The following is a 23,115-nucleotide window of genomic DNA, read 5'->3' as shown; positions in this document are numbered from 1 at the left end:
CTCTGGATCGATGTGTATGACTGCATGTTCCAGTTTCTACCAATATCCAGAAACTTTGCACAGCCATTGAAGAGGAGTTGGACAATATTACAGAGGCCACAATCAACAGCCTGATCAACTCTATGCGAAGGAGATGTGTCGAGCTGCATGAGGTAAATAGCGGTTACACCAGATACTGACTGGTTTTCTGATCCACACGAACTTTTTAAGGTATCTGTATCCGGCAGATGCATATCTGTATTCCCAGTTGTGAAATCCATTGATTAGGGAATAATTAATTTATTTCAATTGACAGACTTCCTTATATGAACTGTAACTCAGTCAAATCTTTGAAATTGTTGCATGTTTAGTTTATTTTTGTTTAGTGTAGTATTTTTGACAAAGATGGAGAAAAAAAAGTTGAGCAAGCAGGTAAGTGAGATTAATGTTCGTACAGCACTTACAGTATGTAGTGCTGGTGAAGAATTATCTTTACGTTTCAACATTTATTTAAATTGTATCATAAAATGCTGAATTTTTTTCATGAAGATACACACTGGCATTAAATGACAAAAATATACAATGTACTAAGTATTTTGCAAAATGTAAAGACATTTTCAGATATGCCACTGGTTTAATATGAAGTCATGTCAGAACAACAAACCATCTGCAAGCTGTTACCAGAATAAGTCACTCATTCATGGCCGTGCCAGCACTCTTTTGTTCCAGAATGTTCTGTATCGCATGTTCAGGAGCTTTCTGGCCCATCTCCTTCCAGCTTTTCCACAGCAGCAGGTTCTTGCTCTTTCCCTGGGTGATGAGGCAGTGGGGAAACCATAGCCCATTGAATTGGCCCACTCCATCATTATGGCCCATGTCCAACAGCATGGTCACACTCCCTGTCCGGACAACAGGTGGACAGATAACCAATATAAAATGTTCTGTGCTGTGCTATGTTACCTCCAATCATCTGGTTGGAACAAAGAGGAACAAGAGGAAAATCTGAGAACGGGCACTGACAGCATTGTCAAAAACAATACTAGGGAGAAACGGTTTTAACTGAAGATTGGTTGGTGCGAAACTGATGAGTATAGTCAGAGATCAAGGTCAAAACAATAACATTCTGACGGGAGTAGGGTTTACAGGAGAGGCAAAGGAAGAGGAGAGTGAGGCTCACTTACCTGGGCAATACACAATATAAACAAAAGCATGTTGACTAGAGGTCGACTGATTATGATTTTTCAAAGCCGATACCGATTTATTGGAGGACCAAAAAAAGCCGATACCGAAAAGCCTTTTTTTTTTTTTTTATATATGTCTATTTGTAATAATGACAATTACAACAATACTGAATGAACACTTATTTTAACTTAATATAATACATAAATAAAATCCATTTAGTCTCAAATAAATAATGAAACGTGTTCAATTTGGTTTAAATAATGCAAAAACAGTGTTGGAGAAGAGTGAAAGTGTAATATGTGCCATGTAAGAAAGCTAACGTTTAAGTTCCTTACTCAGAACATGAGAAAGCTGTTGGTTCCTTTTAACATGAGTCTTCAATATTCCCAGTTAAGAAGTTTTAGGTTGTAGTTATTATCGGACTATTTCTCTCCATACCATTTGTATTTCATATACCTTTGACTATTGGATGTTCTTATAGGCACTATAGTCTTGCCAGCCTACCCTCGGGAGTTGATAGGCTTGAAGTAATAAACAGCACTGTGCTTCAAGCATTGCGAAGAGCTGCTGCCAAACGCAGGAAAGTGCCGTTTGAATGAATGCTTACGAGTCTGCTGCTGCCTACCACCGCTCAGTCAGACTGCTCTATCAAATCATAGACTTAATTATAATATAATAAACACACAAATACGAGCCTTAGGTCATTAATATGTTCAAATCCGTTAACTATCATTTTGAAAACAAAACATTAATTATTTCAGTTAAATATGGAATCATTCTGTATTTTATCGAACTGGTGGCAACCCTAAGTCTAAATATTGCTGTTGCATTGCAGAACCTTCAATGTTATGTCATAATTATGTAAAATTCTGGCAAATTAATTGCGGTCTTTTTTAGGATGAAATGGTCTTCACACAGTTCGCAAAGAGTTAGGCGGCCCAAACTACTACATATACCCAGAAGTGAAGAAAGGCATTGATGTTTATGGTTAGGTTCATTGGTGCAATGATTGTGCTTTTTTTCGCGAATGCGCTTTTGTTAAATCATCACCTGTTTGGCGAAGTAGGCTGTGATTCGATGATAAATTAACAGGAACCGCATTGATTATATGCAACGAATGACAAGCTAGTTAAACTAGTAATATCATCAACCATGTGTAGTTAACTAGTGATTATGTTAAGATTGATTGTTTTTTTTATAAGAAGTTTAATGCTAGCTAGCAACTTACCTTGGCTCCTTGCTGCACTCGCGTAACAGGTGGTCAGCCTACCACGCAGTCTCCTCGTGGATTGCAATGTCATCAGCCATAATCAGCTTCCAAAAATATCGATTGTTATGAACTTGAAATCAGCCCTAATTAATCAGCCATGCCTCTAATGTGGACACCCCTTCAAATGAGTGGATTCGGCTATTTCAGCCACACCTGTTGCTGACAGGTGTATAAAATCGAGCACACAGCCATGCAATCTCCATAGACAAACATTGGCAGTAGAATGGCCTTATTGAAGAGCTCAATGACTTTCAACATGGCACCGTCATAAGATGCCACCTTTTCAACAAGTCAGTTTGTCAAATTTCAGCCCTGCTAGAGCTGCCCCTGTAGGCAACAAGCTCACAGAACGGAATCGCAGCGTGCTGAAGCGTAAAAATCATCTGTCCTCGGTTGCAACACTCACTACCGAGTTCCAAACTGCCTCTGGAAGCAACGTCAGCACAAGAACTGTTAGTTGGGAGCTTCATGAAATGGGTTTCCATGGGTGGCAGGTAGCCTAGTGGTTAGAGCGTTGGGCCTGTAACCGAAAGGTTGCTGGATCGAATCCCTGAGCTGACAAGGTAAACATCTGTCATTCTGCCCCTGAGCAAGGCAGTTAACCCACTGTTCCCCGGGCGCGGAAGACGTGGATGTCGATTAAGTCAGCCTCCCACACCTCTCTAATTCAGAGGGATTGGGTTAAATGCGGAAGACACATTTCAGTTGAAGGCATGAAGTTGTACAACTGACTAGGTATCCTCCTTTCCAAACTGCCCCTGGAAGCACAATAACTGTTTGTTGTGAACTTAAGGAAATGGGTTTTCATGGCCGAGCAGCCGCACACAAGCCTAAGATCACCATGTGCAATGCCAAGCGTTGGCTGGAGTGGTGTAAAGCTTGTGCCATTGGACTCTGAGGCAGTGGAAACACGTTCTCTGGAGTGATGAATCACGCTTCACCATTTGGCAGTCCGACGGACGAACCTGGGTTTGGCGGATGCCAGGAGAACACTACCTGCACGAATGCATAGTGTCAACTGTAAAGTTTGGTGGAGGAGGAATAATTGTCTGGGGCTGTTTTTTATGGTTCGGGCTACACCCCTTACTTTCAGTAAAGGGAAATATGAATGCTACAGCATGCAACATTCTACACGATTCTGTGTCCAACTTTGTGGCAACAGTTTGGGAAGGCCCTTTCCTGTTTCAGCATTACAATGCCCCAGTGCACAAAGCAAGGTCCATACAGAAATGGTTTGTCGAGATCGATGTGGAAGAATTTGACTGGCCTGCACAGAGCCCTGACCTCAACCCCATCGAACACCTTTGGGATGAATTTGAACTGCGAACCAGGCCTAATCGCCCAAAATCAGTGCCCAACCTCACTAATGCTCTTGTGGGCGAATGGAAGCAAGTCCCCTGCAGCAATGTTCCAACATCTAGCGGAAAGCCTTCCCAGAAGAGTGGAGGCTGTTATAGCAGCAGAGGGGGGACCAACTCCATATTAATGCCCATGATTTTAGAATGAGATGTTCGACGAGCAGGTGTCCACATACTTTTGGTCATGTAGTGTAAGATGTCAGGGGCTTCCTCATCAGACTGTTGGTGATGTTGGCTCCCAGCGTGGAGCCTTAAGTGATACACCATCTTTGGCTCTTTGACGTTAGCACTGCCCCCCAACCGCATACACGTTGTCATAACCCTCCACCTGCAGGTGCTCATTCACTTTCAGGGACCCATTCTCTGCTAGGCATCCATCTGAATTATCAACAACGAAACGACAGTAAATGCATGTAGATAGCACAATACAGGGTTAAGGCATACAAATTGTACAAAAGTTTATATACCCACCTGAATGACTTCCAGTTAGTGGTGGAAAAAGTACCCAATTGTCATACTTGAGTAAAAGTATAGATACCTTATTAGAAAGTTACTCAAGTGAAAGTAACGGCCCTCCCAGGTGGCGCAGCGGACTAAGGCACTGCATCGCAGTGCTTGAGGTGTCACTATAGACCCGGGTTCGATCCCAGGCTGTGTCACAGCCGGCCGTGACTGGGAGACCCATGAGGCGGCGCACAATTAGCCCAAAGTCGTCCGGGTTAGGGGAGAGTTTGGCCGGCTGGGATGTCTTTGTCCCATCGCACTCTAATGACTCCTTGTGGTAGGCCGGGCGCTTGCAAGCTGACCTCAGTCACCAGTTGTACGGGTCGTGTTTCGGAGGACGCATGGCTGTCGACCTTCGCCTCTCCCGAGTCCGTACGGGAGCTGCAGTGATGGGGAAAGACTAACTACCAAGTGGATATCACAAAATTGGGGCAAAAGTTTAAAAAATAATAATTAAAGGGAAAGTCACCCAGTAAAATACTATTTGAGTAAAAGTCTAAAAGTATTTGGTTTTAAATGTACTTAAGTATCAAAAGTAAATGTAATTGCTAAAATATACTTAAGTATCACAGAAAAGCAGACGGCACCATTTCCAAAAATGTAGCCAGGGGCACACTCCAACACAGACATTATTTACAAAAGATGCATTTGTGTTTTGTGAGTCCGCCAGACCATAAGTGTGTGAATTTCACATTTTTCCTGTCCTGCTAAGCATTTAAAATGTAACGAGTACTTTGGGTTGTCAGGGAAAATATTTTCTTTAAGAATGTAGTGAAATAAAAGTAGTCAAAAATATAAATAGTGAAGTACATATACCCCAAAAACGACTTAAGTAAAAATACTTTAAAGCACTACTTAAGTACTTTACCACTGCTCCCAGTACACAATACATTCTAAGACTAGGATTGGATAGTCTTCCCAAACAAATGTGCATAGCTAGCCTAGCCACATACTACATGACCAATGAACTAAATGTTAAGTGAGGTGCTTTATCATGATGTAACATACAGTATGTGTATGTAACCAGGTAAAACAAACATTAAATAGGCCAGTTCATACATTTAAAAAAAAATATATATATATATAGTTTATGTATGTATATAGTTTATCTAACCAGCTAGCTTTCCCGGGCATTACTGTGATGAATAAAACAAGTTTTTGTTATATATCCAGCAAAACTATTTTACATAGATCTTGGACTCTCGTCGTAGTTTTATCAACAGCGCTTTGAGCAGTATATCTTGGGGTTTTGGCTGCCTTGGAGTCACACATGGCACAAAGCCTCCCCCTAGTGGACAAGAAAGACAATTACTCAGCAACTTACTCAGCAACTTACTCAGGTTGGAACTATTGGCAGCAGTGTTGATTTTCATCCCTGTGCAGCAGATGACAAGGTCTGCAGTGCTCTCTGTATCTTTGTTGGTCACGATCACCATGTTCTTGTGGGTTATATTGAGCTCCAGGTCAGAAACGTTCTGCCCTAGAGTCAGCTGGAAGGGTGAAGCCATAAGGTGACATTGTGAAATACACAAGTGAAATTACATTGCAGCAGGTGAAAAACACCGCAATTCTAATAAATATGTTTAGCATGTAACAGATGATCAAAAACTCAAAGATTTACACTATTAGTGCAAGTCACAACAGACATCCTAATTCTATAGGATATCCAACAATGAGAAAGGATATCAAAAAGTTTATTGGTTGCGTAAACAGTTTAGGTGATGTTATAGCGGGTGCAACGAAATATGTGTTATTAGCTCCTAACAATGCTGTAAAAATGTCAAACAAGTACACAAATAATGAAAAACTAAAAAACAAGAACTCACGAATGCCAGTTAACAACCCAAATAACACTATCAGTAATCCAAATGCAATATATGTGTATATACACCAAAAATATATACTAAGAATGCTATATACAGCAGTAGATACAGTGGGGAGAACAAGTATTTGATACACTGCCGATTTTGCAGGTTTTCCTACTTACAAAGCATGTAGAGGTCTAATTTTTAATCATAGGTACACTTCAACTGTGAGAGGCGGAATCTAAAACAAAAATCCAGAAAATCACATTGTATGATTAAGTAATTAATTTGCATTTTATTGCATGACATAAGTATTTGATCACCTACCAACCAGTAAGAATTCCGGCTCTCACAGACCTGTTAGTTTTTCTTTAAGAAGCCCTCCTGTTCTCCACTCATTACCTGTATTAACTGCACCTGTTTGAACTCGTTACCTGTATAAAAGACACCTGTCCACACACTCAATCAAACAGACTCCAACCTCTCCACAATGGCCAAGACCAGAGAGCTGTGTAAGGACATCAGGGAAAAAATTGTAGACCTGCACAAGGCTGGGATGGGCTACAGGGCAATAGGCAAGCAGCTTGGTGAGAAGGCAACAACTGTTGGCGCAATTATTAGAAAATGGAAGAAGTTCAAGATGACGGTCAATCACCCTCGGTCTGGGGCTTCATGCAAGATCTCACCTCGTGGGGCATCAATGATCATGAGGAAGGTGAGGGATCAGCCCAGAACTACACGGCAGGACCTGGTCAATGACCTGAAGAGAGCTGGGACCACAGTCTCAAAGAAAACCATTAGTAACACACTACGCCGTCATGGATTAAAATCCTGCAGCGCACGCAAGGTCCCCCTGCTCAAGCCAGCGCATGTCCAGGCCTGTCTGAAGTTTGCCAATGACCATCTGGATGATCCAGAGGAGGAATGGGAGAAGGTCATGTGGTCTGATGAGACAAAATAGAGCTTTTTGGTCTAAACTCCACTCGCCATGTTTGGAAGAAGTATGAGTACAACCCCAAGAACACCATCCCAACCGTGAAGCATGGAGGTAGAAACATCATTCTTTGGGGATGCTTTTCTGCAAAGGGGACAGGACGACTGCACCGTATTGAGGGGAGGATGGATGGGGCCATGTATCGCGAGATCTTGGCCAACAACCTCCTTCCCTCAGTAAGAGCATTGAAGATGGGTCGTGGCTGGGTCTTCCAGCATGACAACGACCCGAAACACACAGCCAGGGCAACTAAGGAGTGGCTCCGTAAGATGCATCTCAAGGTCCTGGAGTGGCCTAGCCAGTCTCCAGACCTGAACCCAATAGAAAATCTTTGGAGGGAGCTGAATTGCCCAGCGACAGCCCCGAAACCTGAAGGATCTGGAGAAGGTCTGTATGGAGGAGTGGGCCAAAATCCCTGCTGCAGTGTGTGCAAACCTGGTCAAGAACTACAGGAAATGTATGATCTCTGTAATTGCAAACAAAGGTTTCTGTACCAAATATTAAGTTCTGCTTTTCTGATGTATCAAATACTTATGTCATGCAATAAAATGCTAATGAATCACTTAAAAATCATACAATGTGATTTTCTGGATTTTTGTTTTAGATTCCGTCTCTCACAGTTATAGTGTACCTATGATAAAAATTACAGACCTCTACATGCTTTGTAAGTAGGAAAACCTGCAAAATCATCAGTGTATCAAATACTTGTTCTTCCCACTGTATATTACAGTGAGTTATGTCAATAATCCAGTATATAAATACCGGAGAGGTATATAAACAGTAACAAAAATTGGTAACAATCCAGTGTATAATCCAGTATATTGGCAATCAACCTCTGTACACACATAGGCTCTCATGGACATTCTCTGGTCTGCTGAGCAAGATATAATCATAAAACATTTACTCTGACTTGTGCTGTTTTGTCACTGACACAAGCTAGGTTTCCATCCAATTGGCTACAGATTTTCATGCGAATATTCTAAAATCCTCATAAACAATATGTGCATTTTCCAACCAGTACTATCAGCACACTGTTGGCATATAGCCTACAGTGTATTCGGAAAGTATTCAGACTCCTTGACGTTTTCCACATTATGTTACGTTACAGCCTTATTCTAAAATTGATTCAACAGGTTTCTAGAAATGTTTGCAAATGTATTTAAAAAAACATTTATAAGTATTGAGACCCTTTACTGAGTACTTTGTTGAAGCACCATTGGCAGCGATTACAGCCTCGAGTCTTCTTGGGTATGACGCTACAAGCTTGGCACACCTGTATTTGGGGAGTTTCTCCCATTCTTTTCTGCAGATCCTCTCAAACTCTGTTCGGTTGGATGGAGAGCGTCACTGCACAGGTATTTTCAAGTCTCTCCAGAGATGTTCGATCTGGTTTAAGTCCGGGCTCTGGCTGGGCCACTCAAGGACATTCAGAGACTTGTCCCGAAGCCACTCCTGCGCTGTCTTGGCTGTGTACTTACAGTAGGGTTGATGTCCTATTGGAAGGTGAACCTTCGCCCCAGTCTGAGGTCCTGAGCGCTCTGGAGCAGGTTTTCATTAAAGATCTCTGCACTTTGCTCCTTTCATCTTTCCCTCAATCCTGACTAGTCTCCCAGTCCCTGCCGCTGAAAAACATCCCCACAGCATGACGCTGCCACCACCATGCTTCACCGTAGGGATGGTGCCAGGTTTCCTCCAGACGTGATGCTTGGCATTCATGCCAAAAAGTTCAATCTTGGTTTCATCAGACCAGAGAATCTTGTTTCTAATGGTCTGCAAGTCCTTTAGGTGCCTTTTGGCAAACTACAAGCGGGCTGTCATGTGCCTTTAACTGACGAATGGCTTCCGAGGAGGAGTGGCTTCCACTCTACCATAAAGGCCTGATTGGTGGAGTTCTGCAGAGTTGGTTGTCCTTCTGCAAGGTTCTCCCATCTCCACAGAAGAACTCTGGAGCTCTGTCAGAGTGATGATCGGGTTCTTGGTCACCTCCCTGACCAAAGCCCTCCTCCCCCCGATTGCTCAGTTTCGGTGAACGGCCAGCTCTAGGAAGAGTCTTGGTGGTTCCAAACTTCTTCCATTTAAGAATGATGGAGGCCACTGTGCTCTTGGGGATCTTCAAAATCTCGGAGCTCTACGGACAATTCCTTCAACCTCCAGGCTTGGTTTTTGCTCTGACATGCACTGTCAACAGTGGGACCTTATTTGGACAGGTGTGTGCCTTTCCAAATCATGTCCAGTCAATTGAATTTACCACAGGTGGACTCCAAGTTGTTGAAACATCTCAAAGATGATCAATGGAAACTCAATTTCGAGAAATTTCAGTGATCTTCAGGTCAGAAAGTCGGAGCTCTAGAAAGAGGGCTGAGTTCCCGAGTTGGAATTCTGAGTTGCATGACTGTTCGAAACAATTTTCCCAGTCAATGCTTTAAAAAAAAAAATGTTACTTGTTGTGGAAATGGTTTCATAAAAATGACAGTTGTACAGGAAAGTCCACACAGCCAGCTACAGTGCAAAAAGGTTCATAATAATCAACAAAAACGTGAACTGTGGAAAACGAGCTCACATCTTTATTGAAAGATAGAAATTACAATAAATTCAGAACAAAAATTAGCAGTTGAGGTGGAAAATAGCATATAACTCTAACCAATAATGATTAATTGTAACCAATTACTTTGACACATTTACATGTCCCATTTACCTATTCATGTTTATCTGATTGATCATAGCAATACAATAATTGTGTAAGTCTTTACAGGACAGCGTGTTACATCTAGTCTGAATACCAGTCTCTTTAGCTAACATTCCACTACTTGTCATTGCCAAAGAGACTGCTCATTGGTTGTTGGAAATAACATTAATATTTTCCATGTGGAGCCTCGAAAAAAGATTTAGAATTTATAGCAAAGACAAAAACAAACATTTAGCTGTTGGCTAGGCAAGTTGTTGTAAAGCTATGGCGTTTTGTAGTTGGAATTGCAGTATAGTGTAAAGGGACTTCTGATCAATCTTTCCTTTTCTCTACCAAGGTTAAATCAACAACAGGATCTGGGAGTAACCATCGAGGAACATCCCTTATCACCACAGAAGAGCCAACCTCCAACTCCCTCATACCACTCTCATCAGCAAACTGTCCAACCAAGGGCAAGCAACTTAACACTGGTTTGTCTGGACAAACAAAAACGGTTGCTTAGCAACCGGATACCAACGTGTTCTGTGGAGAAAATTGAGAGTTCCAATATTTGCATAATTGTTGTGATTGGAGGATAGCTGTGAGGGTGATCAAATCCTCTGTTCTCTGATAGAATGTTAATTTAATGATGGAAGAAAAGCCAGTCTCTTTGGTACATGACATGGAGTACAGGGAGTGGATTTGCTAAATAGACTTGCATTAATACTGGTGTGTGGGTAAAATCACTAGGGAAGGCCTCCCGAGTAGTGCAGTGGTCTAAGGCACTGCATCGTAGTGTCAATGTAAACCTTATGGCTTGGGGGTAGAAGCTGTTAAGGAGCCTCTTGGACCTTTCTTACACCGTTTCATCTCCCATACACTCCAGACACAAACCATTCACATACTTGCCAACCAGATGTAATGATGAGAATAATGTACAATGTCCTAAGTGCAATCAAGCAAACACCACCTCTTCCTTCCTAATCTGACTTTTGAATCTTGGTCCACCAACATTTCTTTGGAGAGATTATAAATGCCGGCCCTTGGGCTCAGAGTCCCATCTCTTCTGCCACACATCTATCAAAATGGCTCTGATCTTACATTTGATCTGACCTCTACCCAGTCGAAAATGAATATCAATCATCTTGTTTCAATTTCATTCCCTTCCACACACAAATGTACTGGGACCCAGCAGAATCTCACTACTACACCCAGTCTCTCAATTCTCCATAATAATATGAATACCTCCAATAGTAGGTCACTCCTATTAGATTTACCAGATGATAAACTATTCAATACAGACAGAGAATCTGAGCATACTATAATTCTAACAGGTTGTAATTCCTCCACCCACTGGAAGCAACTACTATTGCCAACAGTTCAACGGAGAATACTGACAGTTCACCTGTAAGTCTTCTACATATCTCCATATCAAATTCAGGAATGTAAATGCCTGCTCCTGTGCGCCCACTATCTGGGTCCTTGGATCCATGTGTGAAAAGCGGTAAAAAAAAGCATCAAACTTATTCCAATGTAATTGTCAACCAGTTTCCCTATATCACTGACTTCTGATCAATCTTTCCTTTTCTCTACCAAGGTTAAATCAACAACAGGATCTGGGAGTAACCATCGAGGAACATCCCTTATCACCACAGAAGAGCCAACCTCCAACTCCCTCATACCACTCTCATCAGCAAACTGTCCAACCAAAACCACTGCCTTGTCTACTAGTATATTCCCAACAGTCATCTAGAAAAGTAGCAGTGAGATGCTCGAGAGCATCGCATCTTTTTCTTCTTTGGGTTTTATGGCTAACTACACTCAAAAGGAGAATTGTTGCCACCAACTGGACTGGGGTAAAACATGTACACAAGAATATTAAATTCCATTAGGGGAAGGCAAAATGTTCATTAATCAACATACACTGCCCCAAAAAATTACAAATATATATATATATACTGAACAAAATATAAACGCAACATGCAACAATTTCAAAGATTTTACTCAGTTACAGTTCACATAAGGAAATCATTCAAATTAAATAAATTCATTAGGCCCTAAACTATGGATTTCACATGACTGGGCAGGGGTGCAGCTATGGGTGGGCCTGGGAGGGCATAGGCTCACCCACTTGGGAGTCAGGCCCACCCACTCGGCAGCCAGGCCCCACAAAAGGGTTTTATTACAGACAAAAGACAAAAATACTGCTCAGTTTCATCAATTGTCCGGGTGGCTGGTCTCATGATCCCACAGGTGAAGAAGCTAGATGTGGAGGTCCTGGGCTGGTGTGGTTACACGTGGTCTGCGGTTGGACACACCAAGACAGTTGTGAAGAGGGCACGACAAAGCCTATTCCCCCTCTGGAGACTGAAAAGATTTGGAATTGGTCCTCAGATCCTCACAAAAGTTATACAGCTGCACCATCGAGAGCATCCTGACTGGTTGCATCACCGCCTGGTATTGCAACTGCTTGGCCTCCGACCACAAGGCACTACAGAGGGTAGTGCGTACAGCCCAGTACATCACTGGGGCCAAGCTTCCTGCCATCCAGGACATCTATACCAGGCAGTGTCAGAGGAAGGCCCTAAAAAATTGTCAGACTCCAGCCACCCTAGTCATAGACTGTTCTCTCTGCTTTTGCACAGCAAGCAGTACCGGAGCGCCAAGTCTAAGTCCAAAAAACTTCTTAACAGCTTCTACCCCAAAGCCATAAGACTCCTGAACAGCTAATCAAATGGCTACCCAGACTATTTTGCATTTTTGTGGTCATGAGACTACTTATGTGCTGTAATATATTATTATATTAGTTAAGCTACTGTTAAGCTACTGTTTGCAGGTATTTAAGCTACTGTTTGCAGGTATTTGTATACTGTTGTTTAGGGTAGCTCTCATTGTTTTGTTTTACTGCGGAGCCCCTAGTCCCGCTCTGCATGCCTCGGTTAGCTCCCTTGTCCCACACCCCACACATGCGGAGACCGCACCTAGTTTAACTGGCGCTTCCAAAGATGCAGCCTCTCTCATAGTCACTCAATGCCTAGGTTTACCTCCACTGTACTCGCACCCTACCATGCCCTTGTCTGTGCATTATGCCCTGAATCTATCCTACCACGCCCAGGAGTCTGCTCCTTTTACTCTCTGTTCCGAACGCAGTAGACGGCCAGTTCTTATAGCCTTTAGCCGTACCCTTATCCTACTCCTCTGTTCCTCTGGTGATGTAGAGGTTAACCCAGGCCCTGTGTGTCCCCAGGCGCTCTCATTTGTTGACTTCTGTAACCGGAAAAACCTTGGGTTCATGCATGTTAACATCAGAAGCCTCCTCCCTAAGTTTGCTTTATTCACTGCTTTAGCACACTCCGCCAACCCTGATGTCCTAGCCGTCTGAATCCTGGTTTAGGAAGGCCACCAAAAATTCTGACATTTCCATCTTTAATTACAACATTTACCTTCAAGATAGAACTGCTAAAGGGGGCGGAGTTGCAATCTACTGTAGAGAGAGCCTGCAGAGTTCTGTTTTACTCTCCAGGTCTATGCCCAAACAGTTCGAGCTACTACTTTTAAAAATCCATCTCTCCAGAAATAAGTCTCTCACTGTTGCCGCTTGTTATAGACCCCCCTCAGCTTCCAGCTGTGACCTGGACACCATATGTGAATTGATTGCCCCCCCCCCCATTTATCTTCAGAGTTCGTACTGTTAGGTGACCTAAACTGGGATATGCTTAACACCCCGGCCGTCCTACAATCTAAGCTAGATGCCCTCAATCTCACACAAATTATCAAGGAACCTACCAGGTACAACCACAAATCCGTAAACATGGGCACCCTCATAGATATCATCCTGACCAACTTGCCCTCTAAATACACCTCTGCTGTTTTCAACCAGGATCTCAGCGATCACTGCCTCATTGCCTGCGTCCGTTATGGGTCCACGGCCAAACGACCACCCCTTATCACTGTCAAATGCTCCCTAAAACACTTCTGCAAGCAGGCCTTTCTAATCGACCTAGCCCAGGTATCCTGGAAGGATATTGACCTCATCCCGTCAGTAGAGGATGCCTGGTTGTTCTTCAAAAGTGCCTTCCTCACCATCTTAAATAAGCATGCCCCTTTCCAAAAATGTAGTTCTAAGAACAGATATAGCCCTTGGTTCACTCCAGACTTGACTGCCTTTGACCAGCACAAAAACATCCTGTGGCGCACTGCCCAAGCTTTGAATAGTCCCTGCGATATGCAACTTTTCAGGGAAGTCAGACACCAATATACACAGTCAGTTAGGAAAGCTAAGGCTAACTTTTTCAAATAGAAATGTGCATCCTGCAGCACTAACTCCAAAAAGTTTTGGGAGACTGTAAAGTCCATGGAGAGTAAGAGCACCTCCTCGCAGCTGCCCACTGCACTGAGGCTAGGAAACACTGTCACCACCGATAAATCCACGAAAATCGAGAATTTCAATAAGCATTTTTCTACGGCTGGCCACGCTTTCCACCTGGCTACCCCAACCTGGCTACCCCAACAGCTTTGCACCACCCGCAGCTACTGGCCCAAGCCCCCCGCTTCTCCTTCACCCAAATCCAGACAGCTGATGTACTGAAAGAGCTGCAGAATCTGGATCCCTACAAATCAGCTGGGCTAGACGATCTGGACCCTCTTTTCCTAAAATTATCTGCCGCCATTGTCGCAACCCCTATTACTAGTCTGTTCAACCTCTCTTTCGTATCGTCTGAGATTCCTAAAGATTGGAAAGCGGCCGCGGTCATCCCCCTCTTCAAAGGGGGAGGCAATCTAGATGCAAACTGTTACAGACCTACAGATTAAAACTCATTTTTCAACCACTCCACAAATGTCTTGTTAACAAACTATAGTTTTGGCAAGTCGGTTAGGTATCTGTATCACAATTCCAGTGGGTCAGAAGTTTACATACACCAAGATAACTGTGCCTTTAAACAGCTTGGAAAATTCCAGAAAATGATGTCATGGCTTTAGAAGCTTCTGATGGGCTAATTGACATCATTTGAGTCATTTGGAGGTGTACCTGTTTCAAGGCCTACCTTCAAACTCAGTGCCTCTTTGCTTGACATCATGGGAAAATCAAAAGAAATCAGCCAAGACCTCATAAAAAAATGTAGACCTCCACAAGTCTGGTTCATCCTTGGGACCAATTTCCAAATGCCTGAAGGTACCACGTTCATCTGTACAAACAATAGTACGCAAGTATAAACACCATGGGACCACGCAGCCGTCATACCGCTCAGGAAGGAGATGCGTTCAGTCTCCTAGAAATGAACATACTTTGGTGCAAAAAGTGCAAATCAAGCCTAGAACAACAGTAAAGGACCTTGTGAAGATGCTGGCGGAAACAGGTACAAAAGTATCTATATCCACAGTAAAACAAGTCCTATATCGACATAACCTGAAAGTCCGTTCAGCAAGGAAGAAGCCACTGCTCCAAAACCGCTATTAAAAATCAGACTACGGTTTGCAACTGCATTTGGGGACAAAGATCGTACTTTGTGGAGAAATGTCTTCTGGTCTGATGAAACAAAAATAGAACTGTTTGGTCATAATGACCATCGTTATGTTTGGAGGAAAAAGGGGGAGACTTGCAAGCCGAAGAAGAGCATCGCAGCCGTGAAGCACGGGGGTAGCAGCATCATGTTGTCAGGGTGCTTTGCTGCAGGAGGGACTGGTGCACTTCACAAAATAGATGGTATCCTGAGGAAGTAAAATTATGTGGATATATTGAAGCAACATCTCAAGACATCAGTCAGGAAGTTAAAGCTTGGTGGCAAATGGGTCTTCTAAATGGACAATGACCCAAGCATACTTCCAAAGTTGTGGCAAAATGGCTTAAGGACAACAAAGTCAAGGTATTGGACTGGCCATCACAAAGCCCTGACCTCAATCCTATAGAAAATTTGTGGGCAGAACTGAAAAAGCGTGTGCGAGCAAGGAGGCCCACAAACCTGACTCAGTTACACCAGCTCTGTCAGGAGGAATGGGACAAAATTCACCCAACTTATTGTGGGAAGCTTGTGGAAGGCTCCCTGAAACATTTGACCCAAGTTAAACAATTAAAAGGCAATGCTACCAAATACTATTTGAGTGTATGTAAACTTCTGACCCATTGGGAATTTGATGAAAGAAATAAAATCTGAAATAAATCATTCTCTCTACTATTATTCTGACATTTCACATTCTTAAAATAAAGTGGTGATCCTAACTGACCTAAGACAGGGAATTTTTACTAGGATTAAATGTCAGAAATTGTGAAAAACTGGGTTCAAATGTATTTGGCTAAGGTGTATGTAAACTTCTGACTTCAACTGTATATCCATCCTGCCCTGCCTTTCTAAAGTCTTCGAAAGCCAAGTGAACAAACAGATCATCGACCATCTCGAATCCCACTGTACTTCCTCTGCTATGCAATCCGGTTTCCGAGCTGGTCAGGGTGCACCTCAGCCACGCTCAAGGTCCTAAACGATATAACTACCATCGATAATAAACAGTACTGTGCAGCCGTCTTCATCGACCTGGCCAAGGCTTTCGACTCTGTCAATCACCGTATTCTTATCGGCAGACTCAAGAGCCTTGGTTTCTCTGACTGCCTCGTCTGGTTCACTAACTACTTATCAGACAGAGTTCAGTGTGTCAAATCGGAGGGCCTGTTGTCCGGACCTCTGGCAGTCTCTATGGGGGTGCCACAGGGTTCAATTCCCTTTTCTCTGTATATATCAATAATGTCGCTCTTTCTGCAGGTGATTCTTTGATCCACCTCTACGCAGACGACACCATTCTGTATACATCTGGCCCTTCTTTGGACACTGTTAACAAACCTCCAAACGAGCTTCAATGCCATATAACACTCCTTCGTGGCCTCCAACTGCTCTTAAACGCTAGGAAAGCTAAATGCATGCTCTTTAACCGGTTGCTGCCTGCACCCGCCCGCCCGCCCAGCGTCACTACTCTGGACGGTTCTGACTTAGAATATGTGGACAACTATAAATACCTAGGTGTCTGGCTAGACTGTAAACTCTCCTTCCAGACTCGCATTAAGCATCTCCAATCCAAAATTAAATCTAGAATCGGCTTCCTATTTCGCAACAAATCCTCCTTCACTCATGCTGCCAAACATACCCGATTATCCTGCCGATCCTTGACTTCGGCGATGTCATTTACAAAATAGCCTCCAACACTCTACTCAGCAAATTTGATGCAGTCTATCACAGTGCCATCTGTTTTGTCACCAAAGCCCCATATACTACCCACCATTGCGACCTGTATGTTTCGTTGGCTGGTCCTCGCTACATATTCGTCGCCAAACCCACTGGCTCCAGGTCATCCATAAGTCTTTGCTAGGTAAAGCTCCGCTTTATCTCAGCTCACTGGTTACCATAGCAACACCCACCCGTAGCACACACTCCAGCAGGTATATTTCACTGGTCATCCCCAAAGCCAACACCTACTTTGGCCGCCTTTCCTTCCAGTTCTCTGCTGCCAATGACTGGAACGAATAGCAAAAATCACTGAAGTTGGAGACTTATATCTCCCTCACTAACTTCAAGCATTGGCTGTCAGAGCAGCTTACCCATCGCTGCAGCTGTAAATAGCCCATCCAACCAACTACTTACCGCATCCCCATATTTTTATTTTCTGCTCCTTTGCACACCAGTATGTATACTTGCACTTCCTCATCTGCACTTCTATCACACCAGTGTTAATTGCTAAATTGTAATTACTTCGCCATTATGGCCTATTTATTGCCTTACCTCCTTCTTTTGCACACACTGTATACAGATTTTCTATTGTGTTATTGGCTGTACGTTCGTTTATCCCATGTGTAACTGTGTTGTTTTTGTCGCACTGCTTTGTTTTGTCTTGGCCAGGTCACAGTTGTAAATGAGAACTTGTTCTCAACTGGCCTACCTGATTAAATAAAGGTGAAATAAAATAAATAAATAAACATATATTTAGCACAGAATGCTTTAGTATACCTAAGTGGGAAAGGTGTCTTTTGTAGCCTATTGTGCAGGCATACAGCTAATAGACTATTAATTTGGCACTACAGTCTGGAGCAGTCAGTCATGTAAACTAGGGCAGTGTTCGAGAGGATCAAAACCATGATGTATGATGGGTAAATTGTGAATGATTGACTGATCTGCAAATAACAATGAGTCGTTATTTATGATGCAAGCCAAGTTGATTTGTAGATCAGTCAGTCGGCAGTTGCCTGCACTCGTACAAGCCCCAGCTCTCTGATTCTAAATACAAATAGACAACTGTCTGACCAGCAGGGGGTGCGAGCTTGAGCCTCCAGCATGAAAATGGTTGCATTCCCCTGCTCAGACGTTGCATGCATCAACCAATGGTTTGCGTGCCACGTCATCGACCGCGCCATTGACCGACAGGTTGCGATAAGATATGATATGGTTAGCTGATACATAAAATACCTATCCATGCCTTGTAAGATCTGGCATGCGTCAGCCACGCCTGTGCAAAAATAACGCGCACGTTTTATTCAAACGCCTCAAGGCTCGTGCTGAGCATCATAGCAAAGCACAGCGTAGCCTAGCTTTCGGTACTTCTGAGTGCCAGTCTCCAGTGGACGCTAGGAGGATATTGAGATAGATCTTCCCTCTGTAACCCACGTAAGAAGTGAGATTTCCACCCGCCACGCATATATCTACTTGTGGTCACTTCATAGACAAGAGCTATGCAAACATGACCCGTTTTCAATAAAATAACACCGAAACAGACGGAACCATCTTCATATTTTCATAAAGAAAAACATAATCCGATGCTCATGTTGGACCAGCTGTGACTATTCTTAGAGGCTTCGGTGTAGGCTACTGTTAAAACGGTAAGAACAATTTAATTATTATTAGGCTAGCCTACTCTGTCAGAAAATGGCAATAATTATTGTTTACAAATGGATAGGATAATGCTAACGTTACATAGTAACGGTTTTAGTTCATAGAGTGCGCGAAAAGTGGATAGTTTGGATAGGCTACTTTGTAGCCTTTTTTTCTTCTATTTTACCTTATCTTTGTTTCGTCATGGCTGGTTTTCCGTTCCCATGGTGAAGCATAGCCGACTCACGCTTGCTACTTCAAGCCAAGAAGCCTGCTGCCTAGTATTGATCAATCTGTGATAGAATGAATTTAGCCCTTGATCACGCCTCTGTTCTATTACATTACACAAGTCATTGGATGGCGTTTTCTGGGGGAGTTTTGTTAAGAGCCGTGTTTTCTGCCTGAAAATTAAGCATTACTTGCGGTACGGTTTTGAAAGCATAAGGAGGTTATTTTATATTGGCAAGAAATAATAATGCAAAAAATATGTGTGTTAAATTGATACACACCTAAGGGTTAAGGTTCCCACACGGTCTTATTTCCATGTTACAGCGCTTGTTTACTGAAAACGGATGGAAGACCGAGTGGACTACCTGTGCTAATGGGCTTTATGCATCTCTGAACACGTGTGTAAAGGGAAGACTGATGCCACAAATGTGTTGTCACTAAAAAACACTGTAGGCCGCAACTGTGTTAACCGATTAAAACAGCGTACGAGGCTACATATGGGAGTACTGCTCATAATAATGTCTGGAATGGAGTGTATGGAATGGTATCAAACACATGGAAAACATGTGTTTAATGTGTTCTTTACTGTTCCAGCCTTAAGCCTACTATGAGCTCTTCCTCCCCAGTTAAGGTGCCATTGGCAACCTGTGGTGTAGTGTAAATGTGTTTTGCATTTGTGAAATTATTTTTGTGTGATATGAAAGTAGAGGGATTTATGTTTCTAGGACCATACAGCATGATTCGTGTTTAGATGGAGTATTTGGCTGATTTGTCTTCCAGAGCCAATTAGCCCTTTAAACAGAACATGTATCTTTTTTTATTTGATCTTTGTTTAACTAGGCAAGTCAGCTAAGAACAAATTGTTATTTACAACCCGGACGACGCTGGGCCAATTTTGCACAGCCCTATGGGACTTCCAATCACGGCCGGTTGTGATACAGCCTGGAATCGAACCAGGGTCTGTAGTGACACCTCTAGCACTGAGATGCAGTGCCTTAGACCGCTGCGCAACTCGGGAGCCCATGTAAGGTCCTTGGACTAAGGTGTAACGTTAGGATCCTTTAGTCCAATGCTGGGTTAGAACAAACTATGACTAGTCTGTTAATGCATGACATTAGACAGGCTATATATTTCTTTGCACAGTGGGCAATTATGGGCAACTGCCTTATTCATTCAACGGGGTGATTGGAAACGCATCCATCAATAATGATTGATATTAATTTGTTTATTCCTACTTATAAAGCAAATCAAATAAAAACAAATTGTCACATGCCCTTAATACAACAGGTGTAGACTTGATCGTGAAATGCTTAGTTACGATCCCTTCCTAACAATGCAGAGATGAAATAAGAAAAATATATTTTAAAATACTGTTTTTTTTTTCAATAGCTTTTGTGAAATTTTCACAAGTAGGCCTATGTGGTACATTTTCACAACTCTTAGTACAAAACTTAACAGATCATCAAAAGGGCAGAAGTTTATTGACTAAGCACATTTTCAATTAAATCAGTCACTTTTTCACTAAACTTAATCAGTGTTTCATCTTTCAGATTGTAATACATGTTCATATAAAGTAATTGCCTTTTACAATATAATACTTACATCATTTTTTATTTCTACCATGGCGTTGTTGAATAGTCCTTTCTGATTGTCTTGAAGGGTATTCTAGAGCATGCATTGTTTCCCTATAATGCACAGTTATTTGCGCGAAAGAATTCAATGGCTGTAGTTCATGTTTACATGTTTTGTTTGAACCGCTTTTGGAAGCAGAAGTTAAATATAAAACAGTAGGCCTATTGGTTTTGTTGAATTCGATTTTCATGATAGCAAAGTAGGACTGATGGTTTGGATAGGTAAACTAGCAAGTCTGTTTGTTTGGTTACAAGTTACAACAGCAAATACTGTAGCTATGTAGTAAACTTGCTAGCTACTTCAGTGGATGTTGAACACATTTCTACCTGCAAATCAACACATTTCTAGTGGAAAATGTGTTAAATTGTAGCCTTGGTTTAAAAGGAATAATCAACGAGGGGCTCTATGCGTTCTCTGGAAAATAATGCAACTCGGTGGAAGGTTGATTATCCCTTAGATAATTCTCTTCTCTTTTGTTAAAATACAGTTTACTATTACTTAAAGCTGCAATATGTAACTTTTTGGGTGACCTGACCAAATTCGCATAGAAATGGGTGTTATAGATCTGTCACTCATTGAAAGCAAGTCTAAGAAGCAGTACATCTGTTCTATGCTTCCCGTTATTAATTTTTGTTATGTACACCAGCTGAAAATTCTATATTTTTGGTTATGGAAAATATATTTAGAAGCGGTTTAGATGGCACAATGATTCTCTATACTATAATTGCTTGTTTTGCACCACAAACTGAAATTAGACAAACTATTACATGCTGACTAGACCGGGCGCATGCTGATTTTGTCCATCCACACCAGACGCAATCATGACACGCAGGTTGAACTATCAAAAAGAACAATGAACCAACTATATTCATTTGGGGACAGGTTGAAACACTTGAAACATTCATGGACATTTAGCTAGTTATCTTGCTGTTGCTAGCTAATTTGTCCTGGAATATAAACACTGGGTTGTTATTTTACCTGAATTGCACAAGGTCCTCCACTCTGACAATTGAATCCACAGATAAAAGGGTCAAACTAGTTTGTTTCTAGTAATCTCTCCTCCTTCGGTCTTCTTCTTTGGACTTTATATGGCAGTTAGCAACCAACTTTAAGGTGCGTTACCACTACCAACTGGAGTGTGGACATCAGTTCATCTTTCAATCACCCACGTGGGTATATGCTCCTACAAACCAATGAGGAGATGGGAGAGGCGGGACATGCAGCGCGTCAGGTGTCAAATAGAACTAAATTCTATTTTAGTGCCTGGCTACGCAGATGTGCGCGAGCAGTTTGGATTAAATGATTGAATAACATGTATGTGTACATTTTGCAATGCTCGCGCACGTAACGCAAGCGGAGTGGTCAGTATGTTAGAATTTTAGCAACCAGGAAATGGCGAAGTGATTTCTGTATAGTGCATCTTTAATTTGACTTTCTTAAATGATAATCACTTAACCGTTTGATAAACCTATAGATTTTAAACTGGCTTGTCTACGACAGATTTTGAGAACTACATAATAAAAATGTATGTCTGTAAAGTAGGAACATATAAAGTATGGTGTGTGTGTGTGTGTTTATACTCTAATGTACAATTATGATAACGACTATCAAACTGCTCAAAACGGATAACTACTGAACCAAAATTATGTAATGCCTAGTTAACGTACTGTATATAGTTTGATAACTGCTGAGCACTGTACAATTCTATATTTTTACCTCTTAATTTGACATCAATTTATGTTGAAGGTAAAACCAAATCATATATGGATGTGGTTGTAAATACTAGCCTACATCAGGGGTAGGCATCCCTGTTCCTGGAGTGCCGCAGGTACAGCAGGATTTTATTCCAACAGACCCACTGGGCAAAACTGGTTGAATCAACGTTGTTTCCCTGTCATTTCAACCCCCCAAATCAATGTGATGTTGAATCAACGTGGAAAACTAATTGGATTTGCGAAGAGATCAACATAAGGGCATTTCGTCATTTTTTTTCTCCCAACTTTAAACCTAAATCCACTGACATGGTGAAATGTCATTGGATTTGTCAATGTCAATGTTCACATTGAATTCACGTTAGTTGACAACTGAACCAAATATAAATCTAAATCATTCCAGGACGAGGGCTGCCTACCCATGTACTGCATTCTCCATCAGCCAGTGTGCTTCAATAGGACAAAGTGGAAAGAGTCACTCTTATGTACTACCATTAGGAATTATAGTGGAGTGTACAATGCACTGCTGAAATAGCTGGGTTGTATATAACAATATATTCCACTCATTATCTGAGTTCCGTTGAAACACTTTCAAAGAGAGACAGGCGATACTGTATCAGTTGACAAGTCACGTAGAAAATGTGATCTTGTACAATGTTGCATGGGGCAGAAACGGCATACAACACCGTGCTACATGTTAACATTAGCTAACTACTTTGCAATACCCCTATTTCTGATGATTTGTCCTATGTATGTACTGTATAAGGATAATGAAGCTGTATTTATCAACATGCTCACAACCTGCCATTGGATACAAATTATTTAAATAAAAATGTATGTCAAGTTATAGTCAAATACTGTATAGAAAATAATATTTACCATCTACTATGCTTTCTCTTCAGCACTTCAAAAAGAACAGTTTTGACATTTCTATCTTCTA

At 42.0% G+C, this 23,115-nt stretch overlaps 1 protein-coding gene and 1 long non-coding RNA gene across 4 annotated transcripts in view; one reads left to right on the top strand and one right to left on the bottom strand.

Moving 5' to 3' along the window:
* Positions 1-345: 345 nt before the first annotated feature.
* Positions 346-18,935, bottom strand: LOC139570776 (uncharacterized). 2 transcript variants are annotated; one of them, XR_011674164.1, is made up of 3 exons: positions 18,791-18,935; positions 5,630-5,783; positions 346-4,697 (listed from the first exon to the last, which is right to left on the bottom strand). It is a non-coding gene; the product is annotated as an uncharacterized lncRNA (long non-coding RNA). The 2 variants fall into 2 exon arrangements; XR_011674165.1 differs by having other exon boundaries at positions 346-4,674.
* The window catches only part of LOC139570774 (ninein-like protein), a 45,693-nt gene continuing 40,807 nt past the window's right edge, over positions 18,230-23,115 (top strand). Inside the window, exon 1 of one of the 2 annotated variants that reach the window (XM_071392925.1) lies at positions 18,230-18,611. The gene's annotated coding sequence lies outside the window, so the exon portion shown is untranslated. The remainder of the gene's footprint in view (positions 18,612-23,115) is intronic. The other variant, XM_071392927.1, reaches the window with a different exon arrangement.

This window comes from Salvelinus alpinus, chromosome 3 (genome assembly GCF_045679555.1).
Source record: "Salvelinus alpinus chromosome 3, SLU_Salpinus.1, whole genome shotgun sequence".
Classification (NCBI taxonomy): Eukaryota; Metazoa; Chordata; class Actinopteri; order Salmoniformes; family Salmonidae; genus Salvelinus; species Salvelinus alpinus.
Note: the sequence above shows the minus strand (reverse complement) of the source record. Positions and strands in the feature narration are given on the sequence as shown.